Source organism: Desmodus rotundus, chromosome 10 (genome assembly GCF_022682495.2).
Source record: "Desmodus rotundus isolate HL8 chromosome 10, HLdesRot8A.1, whole genome shotgun sequence".
Lineage (NCBI taxonomy): Eukaryota > Metazoa > Chordata > Mammalia > Chiroptera > Phyllostomidae > Desmodus > Desmodus rotundus.
The window spans coordinates 85848311-85871230 of record NC_071396.1 but is presented as its reverse complement, the minus strand read 5'-3'; the positions used below and the strand labels follow the sequence as shown (position 1 = coordinate 85871230).

Here is a 22920-nt window from a genome sequence, read left to right as displayed (position 1 = left end):
AATATAATTTGGGACCGCCACTTTGGAGAGCAACCTGGCAATATCCAATAGTAAAGGGGAAGAAAGCACTACCCTACCACTCAGTGATTCTATTTCTAGGCACATACCCTGGAGAAACCCCCTTGCACATATGTATACAGAGACACTGTTTATAATGGCAAAAAGAGAGCGACAACTTAAAGGTACCTCAAGAGGAAAACGGATATGTAACAAAATACTATTTAGCAGTTAAAATTTAACTAGAACTATGTGCATCAATATGGTTAAACAATGTTGAATAAAAAATATGTAGGATACATGAAGTATGTTCCATTATAGTTTTAAAGCATATTAAAATCAGACATATTATTCATGGACACAAACATAGAGATAGAAAACATGCATGAGAATAATATACCAAATTCATATCATGGTTGTTATTTCTAAGGAGGGAGGAGAGGGCTTCAACTATATTGGAAATTTAAATGTGTAAGGTATCTAAATTGTGGCAGCCTGCTAGTTGCTCACCTAGTATCTACTTTCCTTTTCTTATGAATCAAACTGCTGTACTACTAAAACTGGCAATTTCCATATCCTGACCTGCCTTGCAGATTAAGGTGGCCAGTAAGGGAAAAAAAAAAAATTATTGGGTGGCCCTGGCTAGTGTAGCTCAGTGGATTGAGTGCAGGCTGCGAACCGAAGAGTCGCCAATTCAATTCCCAGTCAGGGCACATGCCTGAGAGGCAACCACACATTGATGTTTCTCTCCCTCTCTTGCTCCCTCCCTTCCCCTCTAAAAATAAATAAATAAATCTTTAAAAAAAAATCACTGGGTGGAGCTATGGGGAAAGTACTGAAAGGAACTGGCTTTACTGGAACCTGGGGCCCTTTGCCTTACTCCTTCCTTTACCCTCCTGCCTGGAATGTGAACACAAAGGATGGAGCTGTGAGGAGGACCTTCTTTGCAACCATGAGATGACCCTGAGAAAGAAAGGTACAAGCTAAGGTCTACAAAGCAGAAACATAAAAAGACAAGGTCGTTGATGACCACATAGCGGCCACATCCTTAGAGGAAAAAGTTCTCTTTAAAGCCCTTTTTTAGGGGAAGCTGGGGTTCAGGGATCTTTTATTTGATAACTGACACAGAAGCAAATAGAGAAAATGTTAAGATAAGACATGGGGGAAAGCTGGCTTGCAAACTGAAAGGTCACCGGTTCGATTCCTGGTCAGGGCACATGGTACATGGTCCCCAGTAGGGGGCGTACGAGAGGCAACACATCAGACTGATGTTTCTCTTCCTCTCTTTCTACCCACGCCCTAAAAATAAAATCTTTAAAAAAAGACATGGGGAGAGAGGTTCATGACTGTTCCTTATCTTATGCTACTATACATTGATATACATTTAAATTTCTTCATTAAAAAATATGTCTCTGATTTCAAACATTCTCAAATGTTACCAATAGGTAACTGTTAACCAACAGATAAAGCCAAAATACAAAGGCAACATATATCCTTTACAAGGTGGCTAACCAGAGTAGACATTCACTACAGAGAGGAACCGAAGTTTGCCACCCCAAAATATGACTTTTGGAATACTGGTTTTAAGCTGGTTATTAAAAAACCAAAGACTCAGAAAGAACCTTTGATCTTCTACCCTTCTACCTGCCTAAAGGAATTCAGAAAAAGCAGGGAGCATCATCTAAATGCAGCAGATGGAGAAATCTAGCAAAGCCTGTTTGTTGGATTCCAGGCTGTGTCCTATTATATCAGGTGGCCCAACAAGAATTTGTGTACCACCTGTTTGTGCTTTCTCATTACCTGTGAACTTCCTACTTTACACCTTTGAAGTCCCAGACCCCCACTTCCCCTTCCTGTCTAGAATGGCATATAAACCTCAATTGCCCAATCTGTCTTCCAGTCTCATGTTTTTATGGAACCTCCACATGCATACACGTAATAAATTTGGACATTGTCTTTTGTTAACCTGTCTCATGTTAATTTGACTACTAGTCTACCTAGAAGAACTTGGAAAGATGGGAAGATTTATTTTTCACTTCCACCCTAGAAACTGCCAACCACACTCAGAGAGAACAGACAGTCACTATACTACAGCTACCAGCACCGCCAGTGCCAGTGTGGATAACAGACAAGAATGTAAGATACCACAGTCTCTTGGCTCTGGGGTAGGGATAAGACCGAAACCAATCTGCAGACTAAATGGAAACTCTGTTGTCATTCCCTTTTCCTTATTTCTCTTTCTCCTTGCATTCCCCAGAGTGCAATGCCATACTTTTCCTCCGCCACAACTGAATCATCTTAGGAGAAGAAAAAATATCGAAGGACCATAGTATCCTAAGAGGAAGTTTAGTTGTCTTTTACAATTGCAAACTGGAAGGTTCTTTTGAGAACTACTTAAAACACTGTGTGATGTTACTTGGATATTAACTGAAGCGACATTTTGAAATCTAAAAGTTTTAATTTTTGCTCAACAGAACAAATAAAAGCAGAGAGTTGGGATGAGGGTATATTTTTGGCCCTAGATAATAACCTGGAATATGTAATTACCACGTGAAAAAACAAAACGAAACAAACCACTGTTCACTTATTAGTATATTTCGGGAAGACAGTGCTGTAGTTAATCATGAATTCCACTGCATAGATTTATCACAGGTACCACACACTGCAAAGCACTCTTCATTTTCTTTCCTTAACTAGTCAGCAATTTGGTGTATCCGTTTTTGTTCTGTGGTCACCCTTTCTCCCTCCCCCAGGCCTCCGATTCGGTTTCTCTCTTTTTAGTTTCACCTTAATGCCACTGAACTTCTTACTTCTTTTCTTAGATTATAATTTTAGAAGTTGTTCTGCATTCTCTCCTGCTGATCTTATTCAGCCTTCTGGCTCGTTGCCTTTTATTTCTGCGAATGGCTTAAGCTTCATTCCCTCAATTCAGTTTTCCCCCGGTCTCAGATTGCTTCTGCATTAATACGAGGTAAAATCCATATGAAATTATAACATCCTGAGTGCCTTTTCTGGGAATTTTTTCTGCTCTTTAGGAGCAGATTACGGGATTTGTTTCCAGTGCTCAGAATCAAAAACACCACTGCAATTAGGATGTTAACAATGTAATGGAAAATTAGCAAGTAAATTGTTTAAAAAGTCCCTAAAATAATCCTGCTATTTAATTCACATTACTAACGCAAAACATTTCTTCTGCATTATTTTTTTTAATTCACCTAATTCTCAAAAATTGTAATCTGCTAAAACCTCTTAACACTTGGGTTATCCCTCCTTTCCTTCTTACAATAACCAGGTGCACAGTTGTATTTATTAGCAATAGAGATATAAATAAAAGAAAAACTGCTTGCAAAAAATGCTTCTCCACTTCAGCTTTAGAGAATTAAAAAATTAAGTTCATAAGCAAATTTTCCAATATACATACTATGTTACAGCCTAGATGTAGCTTCCTTTTTATAACCATAAATTCAATACTTATGAAATATTTAAGATACTATGTCTTAACAGTATCAGAGAGCATATACTGTTTAAGAAATATATTAACTTTACAGCTTTAAGGAAAAGTCCTAACAGAACTGAGGGGACAGTTTAGTTTAACCGTAACTTTCAGTTTTGCACTTTGCTGTGCTGTTAACTGTAGCTCTGCCCGGCACACAGGGTGTGCTGATTACCAAAAGAAGAAGAGCAAAGCGGTCTTAAAGGAGAGGAAACCTTTCTCTGACATAGCAAAGTTTATTGTTTTATTACAAAGAACTCTCATCTTCAGGGAGAGTTAAATTTTAAAAAATAGGGGGAAAAGGGAAAGAAATAATAAAATCTAGTTATTGTTTTATTTCTTCATAAGAAGAAATTTTTCATAGAAACCAAATGTACTGTGTAGCTTTAAGTTTTTAATCTACAAACCAATTAAAAAAGACACTTCTAGAACCATCGGGGAAATCTGGCTATGGGCTGGGTATTAGATGATGTTAAGGAATTATTGTTAGTTTTATCAGGAATAATAACAGTATTATGGCTATGTGCTTATATTTTAAAGACTCATACTGAAGAGTGTTAGAGGTAAAATGACATAATGTCTTGTGTTGTTTTAAAATACTCTGGCTTGGGGGTTGAGGAGGAGATGAAGTATTTATGCCAAATCTTAAACTTTGTTGAATCTGGAAGATGGATATAGGATTAAGAGGGTTGGTTTTACTATTTCCTCTACTTTTATATATGTTAAAATTTTTTGAAGTACAAAGTTAAGTTTCAGAGAGCTGAAAGCTAAATTAGAATAACAAATGACTTAAACATCCTTCTTTTGCAGGCCAAATATTGCAAACACTGGTGTTTTGTCAACAAAATCAAGGCATACACTCATTCACTTAATTTCCGTTTTATGAGTACACCTATTTACTATATGGCAAGCATTTCACCAGACCTTGGGGGAACGAAGATGAGTCTGGCAATGTCACTGTCCTTAGAGAGGACACAGGTAATACGAACGCCTGTGACAAGGGAGTCTAGGCGGTCAGACAGAAGGGTGCAGAGAACAGCACACACAGGCAGCAGATGCAGGGGGCAACTGCACCAATGTCCGCAACCTGCACAAACATTACGTTCATATAGCGCTGTTGCCCAGTGAATGAGGAACTTTCAAAACTCATCAAGTTGTGTGTGGGGTTTTCATCCAGACCCCACTCCAGCACAAATGAATCGGAATCTATGGATATGGGGTTCTTCCATGGATGAATATGCATTAGAAAATTTCATCCTAACAGTCCGTTTCAAGTTTTTTCTTATCTTCCTTTCTCAGCTGAAGAAACTAAAGAGTGCTAAGTTTTAGAGGTGGGCTGAACATCAACATTTAGAGAACCATAAAGTCTTAGAAGTCAGAGAAGAATCTGGAGAGTGGCACATAAGCCCAAAAGAGGACAAAGTGCTGAGAAAGAGCTTCCCCACAATGCTACCGGCTGCAAAGAAAGGATCAAGTGACCCTCAAACCTATCTTTGTCAAGCATTTTGTAAGCTACAGTGGGTCTGATGATTTAAACAGGGCACAAACAGCAGGGCTCACAAAACTGTGCTAAGTAGAAGAAATTAAACATTACTCCAGACTTCAAGGTGAGGACATTTCTAGCCTTACTACTAGCCACATTAGCCATCTGCAGTGCGAGGCTGGGTTTTAAAAACCCAGAGTTCTCAAAGCAGGAAAGGCTATCCTTTCTTTTAGTAGGGCTGTAAGTTAAAGGAGGAGAATGAAAGTGCAGCAACAATTACTGAGCCCTTACTATGTGCTAAGCACTTTTAGGGACACTATACAACATAATCCTTCCAACAAACCAATGAGCTGGGTAATGTAATGTTCATCATCTTACAGATAAGAAAACTGACACTTTGGTTGATTGGCCAAACTCACAGAGACTTTGTCAAGGTCAGAATTCAAAATCAGTCAAATTCTAGTAACCTTGGTAAACACCCATAAATATGTATTATGGTACACCTCTGGAACTTACATAAATGGAGTTACAATGTATTCTCCTGCTACATTTTTAATCCAACATTATGTTTTTGAGACTCGTCCATGTTGATGTATTAACATATGGTTTAAGACTACTCTTGGGCTACAAAAGCAAAGTTGAGTAATTGCCACAGGGACTGTATGGCCTGCAAAGCCTAAAAAATTTACTATCTGGTCTTTCTCAGAAAGTTTGCTGACTGCTGCCCCAGAGTATTGCAGTGGTATATTAGGATATGTTTGTCAAAGTAGTTTTAATTTGCATTTCCCTGCTGACTATTATTTACTGGCTATTCATTTTTCTTCTGTGAAATGGCTTTTCCTTTCTATTGCCCATTTATCTTTTCCACATTGATGCATGTGTATTACTGACATATATACATATGTATATATACTACTGTGATTTAAAATCCTTTGCCAATTGTACGTGTTAAAAAGCAATCTCAGTTTCAGACTTCCAGCCAAGATGGAGGCGTAGGTAGACACGCTTCACTTCCTCACACAACCATAAATAAGAAGGATCACAACTAACATCAAAACAAAAAGAGATCAGGACTGCCAGAAAATCGAACTGCATGGAAGTCTGACAACCAAGGATTTAAAGAAGAAATATTTATCCACACTGGTAAGAGGGGCAGAGATGGGGCAGCGGCAAGGCAGCAGTGGTGGCCAGCAGAAAGGGCAGCCCCATATTCAAGTGTGGTAGATAAAACTAAGAGGGACACCTGGGGAGCAAGCAATCCCAGCCCCAGGCCAGACCACGCAGCCCAGGGTTCCAGCACCGGGAAATAAAGCCTCCTTAACTTCTGGCTGCAAAAACCAGCAGGGGTTGGGGTGGTGGAAGAAACTGCCAGTCTCTTAGGAGAGTCTGTTTAAAGGAACTGCACGGCCCAAGAACGTACGTGAACCCACCCACTCTGGGATTCCACACCAGGGTAGCAACAAGAAGGGTACCGGTCACATACAGGAAGTGGGGGAAATGACTGGAAATGGGGCAAGAGCCAAGCAAGTGGAATTGTTCCCTCTCCGACCCCTCCCCCACATACAGAGCCACAAAGTGGTGAAGTGGGTTGCCACACCCTGGTGAATACTAAAGCTCCGCCCCTTACAACATAACAGGTGTCCCATGACAGGACATCAAAGGAGCTCTACCTAATAACACAGAAACACACACAGGGAGGATGCCAAACTGAGGAGACATAGAAATATGGCCCAAATGAAAGAACAGATCAAAACTCCAGAAAAAGAACTAAGCAAAATGAAGATAGCCAACCTATAAGATGCAGAGTTCAAAACACTGGTAATAAGGATGCTCAGAGAACTCATTAAGTATGACAAATGCATAAGGGAAGAAATGAAGGCTACACTAAGTGAAATAAAGAAAAATTTACAGGGAACCACCAGTGAAGGGATGGAAGCTGGCGTTCAGATCAATGATTTGGAACATAAGGAAGAAATAAATAGTCAACCAGTACAGAATGAAGAAACAAGAATTCAAAAAAACAGGGAGAGAATAAGAAGACTCTGGGACATCTACAAACATGCCAACATACCAAAAAAAAAAACAGAACAAGAACAAAAAAAGAACCCCAACAAATGAGGGGAGTAGAAGCAGCCTCTGAGACAACTTCAAGTATACCGATATTCACAGCAAAGGGATGCCAGAAGGAGAAGGGAGCAAGAAATTGGAAATCCTTTTGAAAAAATAATGAAAGAAAACTTCTCTAATTTGGTGAAGGAAATAGACATGCAAGTCCAGGAAGCACAGAGAGTCCCAATCCAGGTGGACCCAAAGAGAACCACACCAAGACACATCATAATTAAAATGCCAAGGGTTAAAGATAAAGAGCATGTTACAAGCAGTGAGAGAAAAGCAGAGAGTTACCTACAAAGGAATTCCCATAAGACTGTCAGCTGATTTTTCAAAAGAAACTTTGCAGGCTAAAAGGGACTGGCAATATGTTTCAAAGTGATGAAAAGCAAGAACGTACAACCAAGATTACTCTATCCGGCAAAGCTATCATTTAGAATGGAAGGGCAGATAAAAGCGCTTCCCAGACAAGGTGAAACTAAAGGAGTTCATCACCACCAAGCCCTTAATATATGAAATGTTAAAGGGACTTACTTAAGAAAAAGATGATCAAAACTATGAACAGTAAAATGACAAACTCACAGCTATCAACAATTGAATCTAAAAGAACAAAAACAAACTAAGCAAACAACTAGAAGAGGACTAGAATCATAGAAATGGAGATCACATGTAAGGTTATCAGGAGGGAGGGAGGAGGAGGAGAATGGGGGAAAAGGTACAGGGAATAAGAAACATAAATGGTAGGTACAAAATAGACAGGGGGATGTTAAGAATAGTATAGGAAATGTAGAAGTCAAATAACTTATATGCACAACCCACAGATACGAACTAAGTGGGGGGATTGCTGGAGAGAAGGGGGGCCCCAGGTGGAGGGAGGCAAAGGGGAAAAAGATTGGATAACTGTAAAAGCATAATCAATAAAATATATCTAAAAAAATCTTCTATGTGTGACTCGTCTCTACACTTTTTAAAAAATGTGTGAACAGTAAGTTTTAAAAAATGTTTACTTATTGATTTTTAGCGAGACAGAGGAAGGGCGGGGGGAGAGAGACTGACTTATTGTTCCACCCATCAACTCAGTGGTTTGTGTCCTGAGTGGGGCTGGAACCCACAACCTAAACATACAGGGACGATGCTCTAACCAACTGAGATAACTGGCCTGGGCTGTATACTTTTTTTTTTTTTGTTACAAACAACATACAAAATATCTTAATTTTAATATAGCCAAATTTATTAACCTTTCCATCAACAACTGCTTTTGGCATCTAGTTAAAAAAACATAAGATCAATAAAATACTCTAAAATTTTATTCCAAAGGCATATGCCTTTTACAATTAAGTTATTAATCCCTCTGGAATTATAAAGTGAGGTAAGAAACTATTTTTCTTTCAATTTGGCTAAATAATCATCTTAACACCTTACAGAGTATTCCATTCCCTTATTTAATTTATAACACCAGCTCTGTCATATTATCAGATTTTCATGTATATACAGTTGTTTTTCACCTCAATTTTCTCCCATCATTTATGTGTCTATTAAAATTTTATATTAACTTAAAATCTGGTAGGACAGTCTTCAGAAATATTCTGGCTATTCTTGGCCCTTATCTTTTCCAAATAAATTTGAGAAGTAAGTTGTCAAGTTCCACAAAAACAAATAAAATGATACCTTGAAGGGTTTTTACTGAAAGAGCAATTAATTTGACAGGTTAATTGGCATAATTACAAGAAATAGTCTTTCTCCCTATAAACATGGTATGCCCCCACATTTATTTAGGTCTTCAAGGTTTTCAACACAGTTTTTAACTTTATGTATAAAGATCTTGACTTTTTTTTTTTTGCATTTAATTGTATTTTTTCATAACCAATTATATCCCCTTTACATGCTCTTTGACCTCCACCCAATCCCTCCCTATCACTGCTGTGTCCATGAGTTCTTTTATTTTTGCTCAATCCCTCCACGCTCAACCCCCCACCAGGCACCTCTTTTTATATTTATTCATAGGCAGCATTTTTTTTTACTGTTGTGAAATATTTTTATTACATTTTTTATTGTGAGCTTCTAGGTTTGAGTAATAGAACTGATTTTACTATGTTGATCTTATATTTGGCAACTTGCTAACTATTATAAATCCTAAAAATGTATCTACAGACTTGAATTTTCTATGAAAATGTTAATGCTGACTCTAAAGATAACCATTTTGGTCATGCCTTACAGCCTCGTAACTTTTCTTCCCCTATTGACTAACTAGTAGCTCCAGTGCAATGCTGGAAAGATGGGTTAACAAGGAAAATGCCGATATCATTGCTAAATTTTTTTTATCCTCACTTGAGGTTATGTTCACTGATTTTAGGGAGAGAGGAAAAGAGAGAGAGGAAGGAAGGTGGGGAGAGAGAGAGGGAGAGAAAAACATCAATAGGTTGCCTCCAGTACACATTCCCAACCCGACTGGGGATGGAACCCGAAACCTAGGCTGTGCTCTGACTGGGAATTGAACCCGAGACCTTGTGGTGTACAGGACGATGCTCCAACCAGCTGAGCCATCTGGACAGGGCTTGTTGCTGATTTTTAAAGGAATATTTTTGATGTGAAACTATCAAATACAATGTTTGCTGTAAGTTTTTTGTAGATGTCCTTTGTCAGGTTATAGAATTTCTCTCCTATCCTTAGTTTGGTATGAGTCTGTATCCTAAAAGAGTGTTGAATTTAAATAAATGCTTTTTCTGTGTCTTTTAGGTGATACGGGGTTTTTTTTTTGTTTTATTCTGTTTTGTGGTTTTAAACTATTCATGTGGATAATTACATTAATAGATTTTCTAAAGCAAACAAAGCTTGTCTACCTAGAATAAACCCTTTGCTCAATATGTAGTATTTCCTTTATACATTGTTGAATTCAGCTTGCCTACTTTTTTTTTTTTTGGTTCTTCTCCTCCACCCCTTATTATAACTGGCATTCATTATCAGCTTACCTAATTATTTGTGATGGCCTCTTTCTCTATTGACATCTTTTATACTCTCTGAACATATTAAACACTTATTTTATATTCCGTATCTGACAACTAGAGTATCTGTAGCTTCTGAATGTCTGACCTAATGGTTTCCTAATTTTGATTATCTGTGATTTATTTGAAGTGTGTGATTTTTTTTTTTCAAGCATGAGTTCATGTTCCTAGAAACGTTACCGGTGTCTGTTCTCTAAGGTCTGTGCTCCTGTATTTCCCCAGGACGATTTGGTTTCTCAGTCCTAACAGCCTCGGGCCACTTTTCACTCAAGTTCTGTCTTGGCTTTTTTGTGTGTGTATGTGCACATCATTCAGGTAGTACGACCCAGTGAGAGTGGACTTCTAGTTCTGATTTCTCGGGGAAGATCACTTTACCTTTCCAGTGAAAGACAAGCTGAGGCAGGCAACGCTCCTTACCTCACTCCTACTCAGCCCGCCGCCCCCTGCACTGTGTAGCAGGTTTACAACTTTTTTCCTAGTTTGCCTACTGACCTCTTTGAAGCAGTTTCCGCTTTATAAAGGGTCTCTCAATCTTCTCATGTTGCTTGATTCCTAGGCTCAGTCTAGTACCCCACAGTCAGCCTACAAAATCCCAAGCCCTAGATACCAGCACCCCCAGCACAGCAATCAGCTGCACCATTAGCTTACCTCCCTGGATTCAATATATCTTGTTTTTCACCTCTGGTAAGTTTCCTTACTTGCTTGTCAGCTCAACTTAAAAGATAGGCACTTAAAAGATATTTTGACTATTTGATCCAGTATTTTTAAGGTTCATAAGAGAGGATTTTTAAAAAATTTCTGATCTGCCACACTGCCAGAAACTGAAGCCTCTAAACATTTTGAATAATCTGCTAGCTAAGTATCTTTTCCACAGAAGAAATGTACCTCTACTTCTAAAAGCCCAAAGAAAAATGGTTCATTTGGTTAACAAATACGTGCCAAACACGTTCTAGGCACTTGGTATAGATCACTAACTAAACAAGGGTGAATGCACTCAAAGACCTTACGTGGGAGGAGAGGTGCAGACAGCAAACAATGAATGTAAGTAAGTTGAACTGTATCACAGAAGATAGTAAGAGCAATGGGAAGAAAGAAGAAATAGGTAGAAAGATCAAGACTCGGGGCAGGGGAGCTGCGATCTTAAGGTAGCTATTACTAAAACATTAAGTATTTCCCCACAACATAATACAAATTAATTTTTATTAAACATAAAATTATTAGAAAATCTATGTCTTCCTTTTTTGATGTGAAGTAGGATGACTAGCAGTCTACAGACATATTAACACTACATGACTCCATTCACTTTAAAGAATAGGGGCACACTTTAATAACTGAAGACGTTGCTCAAGGAGTTGTGGTGCTACCTATTCAAAAAAGTAAAATAAGTGAAATGTAATAATAAATGAATGAAAATAAATGAAAAATAAAGTTACGGTGAGAACAAAGTAGGCATTTCAATATTTACTGAAAGACGGTTAAATAAGAATTATCTATCCTATTTCTAAAAATAATTAGAAGTTAATTGGTATCACTATTAGGCAGATCTTTTGAATGTTAAACTTAACCAAGAAGGCAATTTTGTCCAATTATATCTCATTCTATCTTTTATGAAGATATGCCCTATTTATAATTCTTTAAAATAGGTTGTTCTGTTTTCATAAGAGGAATCTTTTATGAAGTTGGGTTATTAAATCACACCTTAAAATATGTAACTCCAAATCCAAGACAATACTTTTCAGTCCTGTAATTATTTTCATTGCTTTTCTCTGTATCCCTCAATTTTTCCTTCCATCTCTTAAAAGGTAGACAATAAAGTGAGTTTATAGTCTATATAAACCCTGTTCTAATTACATAAATAGATTATCTTTTTTAATGATAGAGGTAATATAATGATGATAATTAACTAAAGTTCTAGCATAGCTACTTTATGATGTCTGTCAGATACAAGTCCCAAAGGAAAGGGCCTCCAAAACCTGGAGACAGGATTTACTTGTAAAAAAACAAAAGCTTTATAGAAAACTTCTTGTGATCCTTTTTTCAAGACAAATAAAAAACAATTAGAAACATGTAGTAACAAAACAAACCAACTAGAAAATGTTTGCTTAAGCAGACGATGGACTGTATTTTAACACAGCAGCGTAACTGAAATCAGCCAGTGTGATGATGCTTGGGAGCACTGTCCAAGCTCTGGCCCTACTCCTGCCAGAGACCGTCCTCCTCCACTCTACAGACCCTGAGAGCTCCTCCTGTATCTGACAAGTAGAATTAGACTGCGTCCCCCTCCTTACTTTTGCCTGATTATATATTGAGCCTTGATTGAACTTTATTCTACATATCTCAGATGTGCAAACAGAACGAGCTGCCTTTTAAAAACTCAAGTTAGGTAATGTTCAATGACAAAAATATTTCTATAAGGTTGCCTCAAATTTCAGTAAATGTTCTTACTTAGCCAAAATTGGAAAAGTATACCTCAGGAACAAAATTAGGTCTCTGGTTGCAATTAAATCTTTCCTTTTTAAAATAAATAAATAAATAAATAAATAAAAGCAAACCAGTGATCACGTACTTAAGGGAAAATAGCCTTTATAAAATACTAACATTAGTACTTCGATGCTTAAAACATAGTAACCTCTGACACACTGAAAAGCCATTAAGTAAAATACTGCAAGTTAAAACTACGGTACAGACTGGAGAATCCCCACAGTATGCTCACTCTCTCATACACACAGTATTCCCAACTGTGGAAGTATTAATCCCCTGGCCAGTTTCGCAGCTTAATCAAGGCCTGAGAAAGAAAGGGTAAAAAGGCCCCGGGGGCCTCCCTATCCCTTTCTCCCTAACCCCCAACACATAAACACTTTATGCAAACAGCTCCACCTTTACCTGTTTTATAGACTGGAGCTTTGTAGAAAGTATTATTTGAAACATTACTCCTGGTACTAAAGAGTTTGAAAGCCACGCCCCTATAGCAGATCTTAGAATGGTAGCCCAGGGACCCCCTTAAAAGGATCACGAGGACCCCAAAGGGTTCTTTTAAGGAGTCTGCAAGGTCAAAACTGTTTTGTACTAATACCAAGTCATTATATGCCTTTTCACTTTCATTCCATTGTGAGTATATAGCTGAGTTCCAGAGGCTACAAGTGATATAAGACTGAATACAAAAGATTTGAGAATCTAGCTATAAAAAGCCAGACATTAATAAAAACTGCATAAATGTAAAAAACAATGCCACATTACTTTTTTGTTGTTTTGGAAAGCAGTTATTGTTCATAAAATATATTTAGATTAACATATTATGGATTTATTACTATTAAAGTAATAGTAATAAATAAGTATATAAGTAAATTAATGATTTTAAAAATCTCTTTATCTTTAATATGACAAATATCAATGGACATAAGCCACAAAACAAAAACTCTTTGAGGTTCAATAATTTTTAAGTATAAAGGGGCCTACAGAATAATAATATTGAGAACAACTGGTGTCTAAGATAAAATCCAAAATTCATAGTGAAAAAATCCATACTTACATTCACTCCACAAACATGTATTAAATGTCAGCTTTATGCTAGATTCTAGTTACTGGGGATACAGCAACAAACATGACAGACCAGGTTCCTGCTCTGGCGGAACTGTAGTCAAGTGTTGGGATCTAGACAATAAACAAAAATAACGTGTCAGCTAGGGAGGAGCACTGCATAAATAAAGGAAAAGGAGAGGCGGTATGTCAGCAAGGGTCTGGGCAGCTCCTTCACACTGCGTGATCAGGAAGGGCTGCTCTGAGGCCAGGAGCCAGCCTCAGAAAGATGCAAACACAACCCCAACCACACTTCGGCTTCCGCTCGGCACCTCCTGCAGGTGCCCTGCTCTTAGTCGCATCCTACCACCCCTAGTTTCCAACATGGCATGCTGTCTCTTGCTTCCATGTCTCCATGTGCTGCTCCCTCTGTCTGGAATGGCCTCTGCTTGTCCATCTGCCAGACTCATACAAGACTCAGGCCAAAGCTCTGTGAAGGCAGAGGTTTTGCACTCCCAGAACCCAGGGCTGTGCCTGTGGGCACACTGCTGGGGCTCAGGGAACATTACCTCTCCTTACCTCCTCAGACGTCTCCCTCTACACCACCCACCTCTGATGGCATCTTGCAGTTGTATTTTTGTAGGCCAAGTTTACCCACTTGACTGTGAGGGCCAGAAGGCATTTTTGAATTCACACTGCCAAGCACAGTGCATGGTTCATAGCAGTAGGTGCTCAAAAACTATCAAATCCTTGAACCACATTTTATTCTAACCATAATTATTTTTAATTTACTCTCTTTAACACAGAAACTATGTACTATTTTTCTATCACCCCGAGTCTAACACTGAGCCTTATCCATTACACATGCTCCATACATGTTCATCCGATTACTGAGCTAAATTTCATCTGTAAAGCAATTTGTAAACATCAGAGCCATTTTGTAAAGGGCAACAGTCTCACACATGAATATCCCGTCTGCTTCTACGCTAACGTACAAGAGGGGGCTAGTATTCACATCACGGTTCTCAGCTCCCAGGTCAGTATTTAAGGGAAGCAAAGACTCCTTGTGAGACGCTGGAGTGTAGTAAAAGTCAGCCAAAACCTGAAAGTTAAGTAAAGTGGATTCAGCATTTAGCTGGCAATTCCACATACAAGCAAAATAGTAAAAGATGGGCCCCCCCAAATTATTTAATTTAGAAGAGTGTTAGCTCTTGTTTCTCATCACCTGAGCTGATTTCTGTTACCTGGGAGGCAGCTCTACTATATAGTAGCTCTTCACATTATAGACTCTTTTAACCCCATCGTAATTTTCACATGCTTTGCATAGTCTGTTCACTCAAACTCTTTAGAAGTTCTCTTCAGTGGGTCACCCAGTGCATTCCACAATGCTGAAAGAGCAGGCCTGGTCTGCACTGCGCTGTCTGAGTTACACTATCATACAAAATTGGGTAAGCTAACAAAACAAGATACAGAATGCCCCCCCCCCCCCGTAAGCAGCTATCAGAAAGCCAACATTCATGTTTTAAAGTGATTTAACCATGAATCATGTGTGGGTAACTAGCTGCTTCTGTTGATTTCTATCAGCAGTCATAATTAATTTTGAAAAAAATCAAAAGCCAAAATTACTAGATAATAAAAGTAATTACATTAATTTAAAAAACTATAGTGGCAGGGGTCTATATATACAGCAGGTTTTCAATAATAAATACATGCTGCCTGCTATCTTCCATGTGCCTATGAGCAACGGGGTACCTGCCACACGTACACAGGCTCCATTCTCAGTTTGTAAAGGGCTTATTATCTACACTGTGGATTGTAAGGGCCCTTTGGCTCTCCTCCTTCCCCTTCCTGTTGGTCCTTTCCAGGCTCATTAGAGCTCTCAGAGAACTTAAGGAAAATAAAGAAATTTAAACTAAAGCCAATAAACTTTGTAGCAGGACAGAAACTGTAACAAAGTTTTTTTTAAAAACCATTGTTAGACAGAAAATTGGGAAATAATTCTTCGAGATTATTTCAACTACCCATGCCATTATTTTTATGACCACTAGGAATAACTAACAGTAATTTTAAATTACAAAGACTAAATATGCCTACGGATTTGAAGGTAGTAAAAAATTAAAACCTTCAGAATGCCCCTTTTTAAAAAGATTTTATTTTTTAGAGAGAGGGGAAGGGAGGGAGAAATAGAGGGAGAGAAACAGGGACCAGTTGCCTCTCACACACCCCAACTGGGGACCTGGCCGGCAACCCAGGCATGCACTCCACCCAGGAACTGAGTTGGTCATCCTTTGGTTTGTAGGCCAGTGCTCACTGAGCCACAGCAGCTAGGGCAGAATACCCACTTTTTAATATTGAGGGTTTGGTCCTGCTTTACAGTAATAACTTATCAACATCTAGTTGCATGTAAATGTTACATATCCTCATCTGTAAATGGAAGGTCCTGTATTAAATGAACCAACCCCAAGATTTTTCCTGAAGGGCAGGTTTCATGGAACTGTGACCTGTGCAGTCATAAGGAGACTCCACACGTAGAAGGGCCCCCCCACATTTGCTTAAATGCTCTGCAGTCAGCATCTTGAAATTCTTAATCGTTTTTAAATAAGAGGCCCATTTGTGAATAAGCCAGGTGAACTGACTTTGCGCTAGAAGAGGATCAACTGCTTAGTATCACAAATGACAGTGGCCTTGAAAGTACATTTGAGGCAATTTCAAATCTCCCTACGTTCTGGATTAAAGTCAAGGCAGAATAGCCTGAGACTGCCACAAAAGCACTGAAAAGCCTGCTTCCATTTCCAACACCCTCTCTTTGTGAAGCAGAGTGTTCTGCGGTGACAGCAACCCAAACAAGATTACAGAGCAGCCTGGACATAAACAACACACTTCAGGTATCAGTGCCTCCCATCACCCACAGGTGGGACCGTCTAGTTGCAGGAAAACAAGCTCAGGACTCCCACCGATTCTGTGTTATGGTGAGTTGTACAATTACTTCATTATATATTACAATGTAATAATAATAGAAATAAAGTACACCTTAAATATGTGATTGAATCATCCGGCCCTCACTGGGTCCATGGAAAAACTGTCTTCCACAAAACCAGTCCCTGGTGCCAAAAAGGTTGGGGACCGCTGATTTAACAGATACTCTGACAGGGCAAACAGAGAAGAGGCTCGATAGTAGCAACAGGCTCCAGGTAAAAATAACCAAAGAGAAACCACCATTTCAGAGAAAAGTTGTGAAAAACAGCCATTTCCACATCCCAGGATATGGGCCACAGGAACAGTGCCTTATGAATCTCATGTTATCCCACATATATTCTGCATAAACTGATACCACCTTAACTGACCTGAATTTTGTATAAAAATTCCTTTTCAACCTAAGCTTATTGTATAGATATCCCCTACAGTACCAAAGATCAACTTTCTAAAGAAAGATGCAGGAAAAAATACATTAAGATAAAATTTAAAAGTAAAACAAAACAGCACTGATAAGTCAGTCAATGCACACAGGCTACCACATAAAAAATATACAGCCCTGGCTGGTGTGGCTCAGTGGAATGAGCACTAGCCTGAGAACCAGAGGGTCACTGGTTCAATTCCCAGTCAGGGCACATGCCTGGGTTGCAGACTGGGTCCCCAGTTGGGGGGGCCAAGAGAGACAACCACACACTGATGTTTCTCTCCCTCTCTTTCTCCCTCCCTTCTCCGCTCTCTAAAAATAAATAAAATCTTTTTAAAAATGTACAAATGAAAATCTTACTTCTGATAAAAATAGGTAATTGAATTTTTGAGAAACTGGGATTTGTAATGAGTAGACTGTTATATGACAGAGCATTATACATATAGTTATATGTTGTATGTTCTATGTTGTACATACATTGGGTTGGTCAAAAACTCCATTATTGTTTTTTCCGTAAAATAAAGGACACATTTTTCATTTTCACCAATAACTTTATTGACTTGGATATTTTGAGTATGTCGCTATCTTCTGCATGGTGCAATGCTTACTTTTCTCAATTAATGTCTCAATTTGATCACTATCAACTTCAACTGGTCTACCCGACTGTGGAGCAAATCCAGAGAGAAATCTCCAGCACAAAACTTCTCAAACCACTTTTGACACATTCGGTCAGCCACAGCCCCTTCTCCATACTCTGCACAAATCTTTTTTTTTTTTTTTTTTGCATTTCAGCTGCATTTTTAGCTTTCTTGAAATAATAAGGCATAACATGCTGAATATGTTACGTATTTCCTTCCATCTTCAATATTAAAATGGCTACCCAAAAATTCACCAACTTTTTTTTTTAATGCATGCTGGTATGACAGCTGTCACAATACAATATAACAAAATTGTTTTGATTGAAGTTAAAGACAACTAAGCACTACTACAGCCATATTATGGAAAAAACAAAACAAAACTTTTTTTAACCAACCCAGTATATTGCTCTTTAATGTGGTAGATTCAGGGATTTGCTTCTAGAAAGTTTTTATTCTGTTTACTGTCGGGGAAGAACTGGGAAGTTCGTGTAAGAAAGACCACCCGAATCTGGAGTGGCCATGCTCCGACCATGCCCAGTGCTTCCTTTGGGCAGGGGCAGGGGCCTTCATTTCCCGTGTCCTGAGGATGCAGCCAGCATTCTCCTCTGTCATCCCTTGCAGTGCAGTTCTAGTTGATATGAGAGAAGACTTGTGTGCAACTTCTAGAATTGTCTAAAAAAGGACCAGAGCATGTCCCCTCTTCCCCATGCTGCTGCACAGCACATGAATCTAAGGGTTCAAGCTCCCTTTTAGGCCACAATGATGAAGACTAGAACCTGAAGACTAGATGGCAGATGAGAGAGCTAGAACCACCAAGATCCTAGAAAATCATGGAGCCACCACACCAGCCATGAGCTGTATCCAAACTTGGACACGAGAGAAGTACTCCTCCCTGCTTCAGTTCCACTTACTCTGGGTCTTGTAATCCTATCCTATGCAACACAAACAAGGAACCCAGGAATCCCAAGGCAAGGAGCAGAAATCACCACAGAGCCAGGCCTCACAGAGGAAAGCAGAAATGCAAAAGCTCTGAAAAAAAAGGGAGCCTAGCATCAGGGACTGGCATGGCGCACTTCAAGGACTCCGTGATGACACAGCCCTCCAGAAGCCTGCTTCTTCCCTCCCAATCCCCAACCAACCCACTCTGCCCTGTGCCTTCCACTTCCTCAGGGCTCCTCATAATGCCTACAGCAGGTCACAACCGTTTTACTCTTTCATGGCACTGTATTAGGCTCCATGCCTCTGTCTCAGTCTTGGAAGTTAAATTCTTGGGAAGAGAGAAGAGCTAGTCAGCCTTACTTATCTTTTCAAGCCAAGTCATATCCCAGTAGCTGCTACAGGCCTGCCTGGCTACCTTAGGTCCTGCACACACTTCTAAGGGGTACAAAATCTGACCAACGAAGAGTACAGAAACCGCAGGGGTCAAGCAGTTTCCTCTGGAAGATGATAGAAATATATGGTCAGCGCTGTGACTGATATATCTCATACAGGGTGGTCAGAATCTGTTCGAACTGCAACCTCCAAATGCCAAGGACACAAATAAATGTGATCCAAAATTCTGAACCCCACTTGATACATTCCAAGGGTCTGACCTGGGACTTTACCCATGTCAGAATTCAAATCCAAAGTACTACTTTAAAAAGGATGAGGAGCCGAAATGAGGAAGGTCATCCTCTAATGGAAAGTAAAAAAGCTAAAATTATTCTGCCCTCCCCTGGTATACTGCATCGCCTGAGAGAAATGAAAAAGTCTGTATCTTCCAGAAAGAAACATTTTACCAGACTACTTACAGACAAGTTGTAGAAATGAAGTGTTTGGGGGCTGTTAGAATATAGTAAAAATCTGAGATGGCTCACTGTTTTTCAAAAACCATCTCCTTAATTTCTAATTAGGTTTAACCAGATATTTTTCATGGGTCCTAAAATTAAAGGGTATTTTAGAGAAAAGGTACATTAGAGCTCATTCGGGGCAACCTTGTTATTATTACTGATAGGGACATTTAGGTCTGGTGACACAGGCAAAGTAGAAACTAAACTCCAAGCCCTTTGACTCTTAATTCATGCGGCTTTTACCCTGCCAGGTTAGGCTAGTAGCCTATTTAACATTATTTTGATGATTTTACTTTGAACATCCAGCAGAAGGAAGCTCTCGCTTCCCACTGCAATTCTGCTTTACGATATCAGTTGGGATACTGTTAGCTGTAAGTGAACAGAAATCACACATCAAACTCCTTAAACATGTGGAAATTTTCTGACTCATATACCTGTTAGTCGAGGAGTACAGTAGAATTCCTGGTTGGCCTAACCCAGCAGCTCCAACTCCACCCGTTTGTAATTTTCTCAGCTCTGCCACCTTCTTGAGCTGCCTGCGCCCTTGGATCTGATAACGAGATTACTGCAGCAGCTCGAAGCCTCACATTCACATACAACAATGTCTACACAAAGAGAGGTGGCCTCCGACGAGGAAAATAGTTTTTCCCTGAAACTTCTACAAACCTTCCTCGGCCTAAAATGGTAACATGTCTATTTCTAAATCAATCCAAGGCAAGGGGGATGAAATTACGAAGACTACCTTAGACAGTCCACCGCTGACTGTCGCACAGAAGGCCATGACTGGGAGAGAGCCACATGTCACTGCAAGGACAGGCAGCATCCCTAAGCAATAGCCTAAAGAGCCTTGGGAAGTTGAGAAGTTACCTCACTCACTCTTTCTGAATAAATTATAGAATTGGTGTGTGTATGAGAGAGAGAGAGACAGAGAAAGACATGGTACTACCATTTTAAAATATGCATATTCTAAAATTAATAAAAGGCCAAATTTTGTTGAGTATTCATTGCTAATAATTTATTTTTAATTTTGAAGTATTTTTTATTGATTATGCTATTACAGTTTTCTCAATTTTCCCCCCTTTACCCCCCTCCACCCTGCCCCAACCCTCCAGCATTCCCCATAACCTTAAGAGTTCATGTCCATGGGTTGTACATATAAATTCTTTGAGTCTTCTGTTTCCTATACCATTTTTTCTCTCTCCCTATTTTATGCCCACTAATTATGCTTCTTCTTCCCTGTACCTCCCCCCCATTCCTCCCTTCCCACTCCCCACTGAAATCCCTCTATGTGGTGTCCATTTCTCTCATTCTGTTCCTGTTCTAGTTGTTTGCTTAGTTTTTGTTTTCATTGTTTTTCTTTTCTTTCAGGTTCATTTGTTGATAGTTGTAAGTTTGTTGTCATTTTACTGTTCATATTTTTGATCTTCTTTTCCTTAGATAAGTCACTTTAACATTTCATATAATAATGGCTTGGTGATGATGAACTCCTTCAACTTGACCTTATCTGGGAAGCACTTTTATCTGCCCTTCCATTCTAAATGAAGGCTTTGCTGGAATAGAGTAATACTAGTTGTAGGTCCTTGCCTTTCATGCCTTCAAATACTTCTTTCCAGCCCCTTCTTGCCTGCAAGGTTTCTTCGGAGAAATCAGCTGATAGCCTTATGGGAACTCCTATGTAGGTAACTGTCTCCTTTCCCCTTGCTTCTTTTAAGATTCTCTCTTTATCTTTAATCTTGGGTAACTTAAAGATAATGTGCCTTGGTGTAGTCCTCTTTGTGTCTAACTTCTTTGGGATTCTCTGGGCTTCCTGGACTTCCTGGAAGTCTATTTCCTTCACCAGATTGGGGAAGTTTTCTTTCATTATTTGTTCAAATACATTTTCAGTTTCTTGCTATTGTTGTTCTCCTTCTGGCACCCCTATAATTCGGATATTGGAATGTTTCAGGTTGTCCCAGAAGTTTATAAGACTCTCTTCACTTTTTTGAATTCTTGTTTCTTCATTCTGTTCCGGCTGGATGTTTATTTCTTTCTTTTGTTCCAAATCGTTGCTTTTTGAATCCTGGTTTCCTTCTTGTCACTGTTGGTTCCCTGGATATTTTGCTTTATTTCATTTTGGGTATCTTTCATTTGTTTTTTTCATTTTTTGACCAAGCTATCAGATCTGTGAGCATTTTGATTACCAGGGCTTTAAATTCTCCATCAGATAGGTTGGCTATATCCTCATCGCTTAGCTCTCTTTCTGAGGTTTTGCTCTGTTCTTTCATTTGGGCCATATTTCTTTGTCTTGGCACAGCTGATAAGTTGTAAGGGAGCAGGGCAACCCTCTTGGCTGCGATACGAGGCTGCCTGTGGGGGAAGGGCCGGAGAGGGAACAATGCAGCTTGCCTGCTCATTCCTAGCACACTTTCCAACAGATTCTCCTATGAGACTGGAAGTTTCTCCCACCATGACAGCCGCCACAGTCCACTTTCCCCTTAAGTCAGCCCCAACCAGGCAGCCCACCGCCTCGCTGCAGCCAGCCCCGCCCACCTTGCCACGGTTTTTCTCTGCCACCCGCCAGTGGGTCTGCGGCATTACTGGTCTGGTTGTTCTGATTGAATTTTTCTTTAATTCCTTGGTTGTCGGAGTTCTATGCAGTTTGATTTTTTGGTGCTTCTGGCTGTTTACTGATTTCAGATTGGTTGTTATCTTCCTTTTCGTTGTGCAAAGAAGTGAAGGGTTTCTACCTATGCCTCCATCTTAGCCGTAACGCTAATTCTCAGTAATTTTAAAAAAGATTTTATTTAGTTTTAAAGAGGGGAAGGGAGGGAGCAAGAGAGGGAAAGAACCATCAATGTGTGAGAGAAACACTGACCATCGATCTGATGCCTCTTGCATGTCTCCAACGCAGGCATGTGCCCTGTCTGGGAATTGAACCAGTGACCTTTTGGGTTGGAGCATGATGCCCAACCCACTGAGCTACATTAGTCAGGGCTAATTCATAATAATTTTTTTACATAGCATAGGGCAATGCAGTACCACACTACCTGGGTTTGTGCCTGGCTTTGATACTTACTATCAGGTAGAGGTTCATCCAAGTGGTCACCTACATCATGAGATAATTGTGACAAATAGGCAGCGTGTAAAGGGATGAGATGAGATAGTATAAATTGTATTGAGTGGGGCACTAAATAAATTCTAGCTATTATTTGTCTCACACAACTAAATTATTATGATGTGGAGAAATTTTTGATGTTGAAGAAAGAAAAGACCTTTCCTTTTAGTTACCCAGCAACTATCTTTTCCTCCTTCCTAATTTCTTTTTGGAGAATTACCGGTCCCTTGCCTCGTACAATCTTGCTGCAACTGTAAATCGATGTATCTACCTTCCCACTGTGGTAGCCAAAAGGATTCCTGGAGGTTCCTGAAACTAAATCCCTGGTATATATACCATGACTCATGCTCAGCCAATCAGAT

General features: G+C 39.4%; 1 protein-coding gene across 4 annotated transcripts in view; it reads right to left on the bottom strand.

Moving 5' to 3' along the window:
- Nucleotides 1-22920, bottom strand: part of GALNT1 (polypeptide N-acetylgalactosaminyltransferase 1) — a 122838-nt gene that overhangs the window by 86650 nt on the left and 13268 nt on the right. The window contains exon 1 of one of the 4 annotated variants that reach the window (XM_053913454.1): nucleotides 13614-13735. The exons of the other annotated variants lie outside the window; for them this stretch is intronic. The gene's annotated coding sequence lies outside the window, so the exon portion shown is untranslated. Of the gene's footprint in view, nucleotides 1-13613; nucleotides 13736-22920 lie in introns of those variants that run through there. 4 annotated transcript variants of the gene reach the window in all.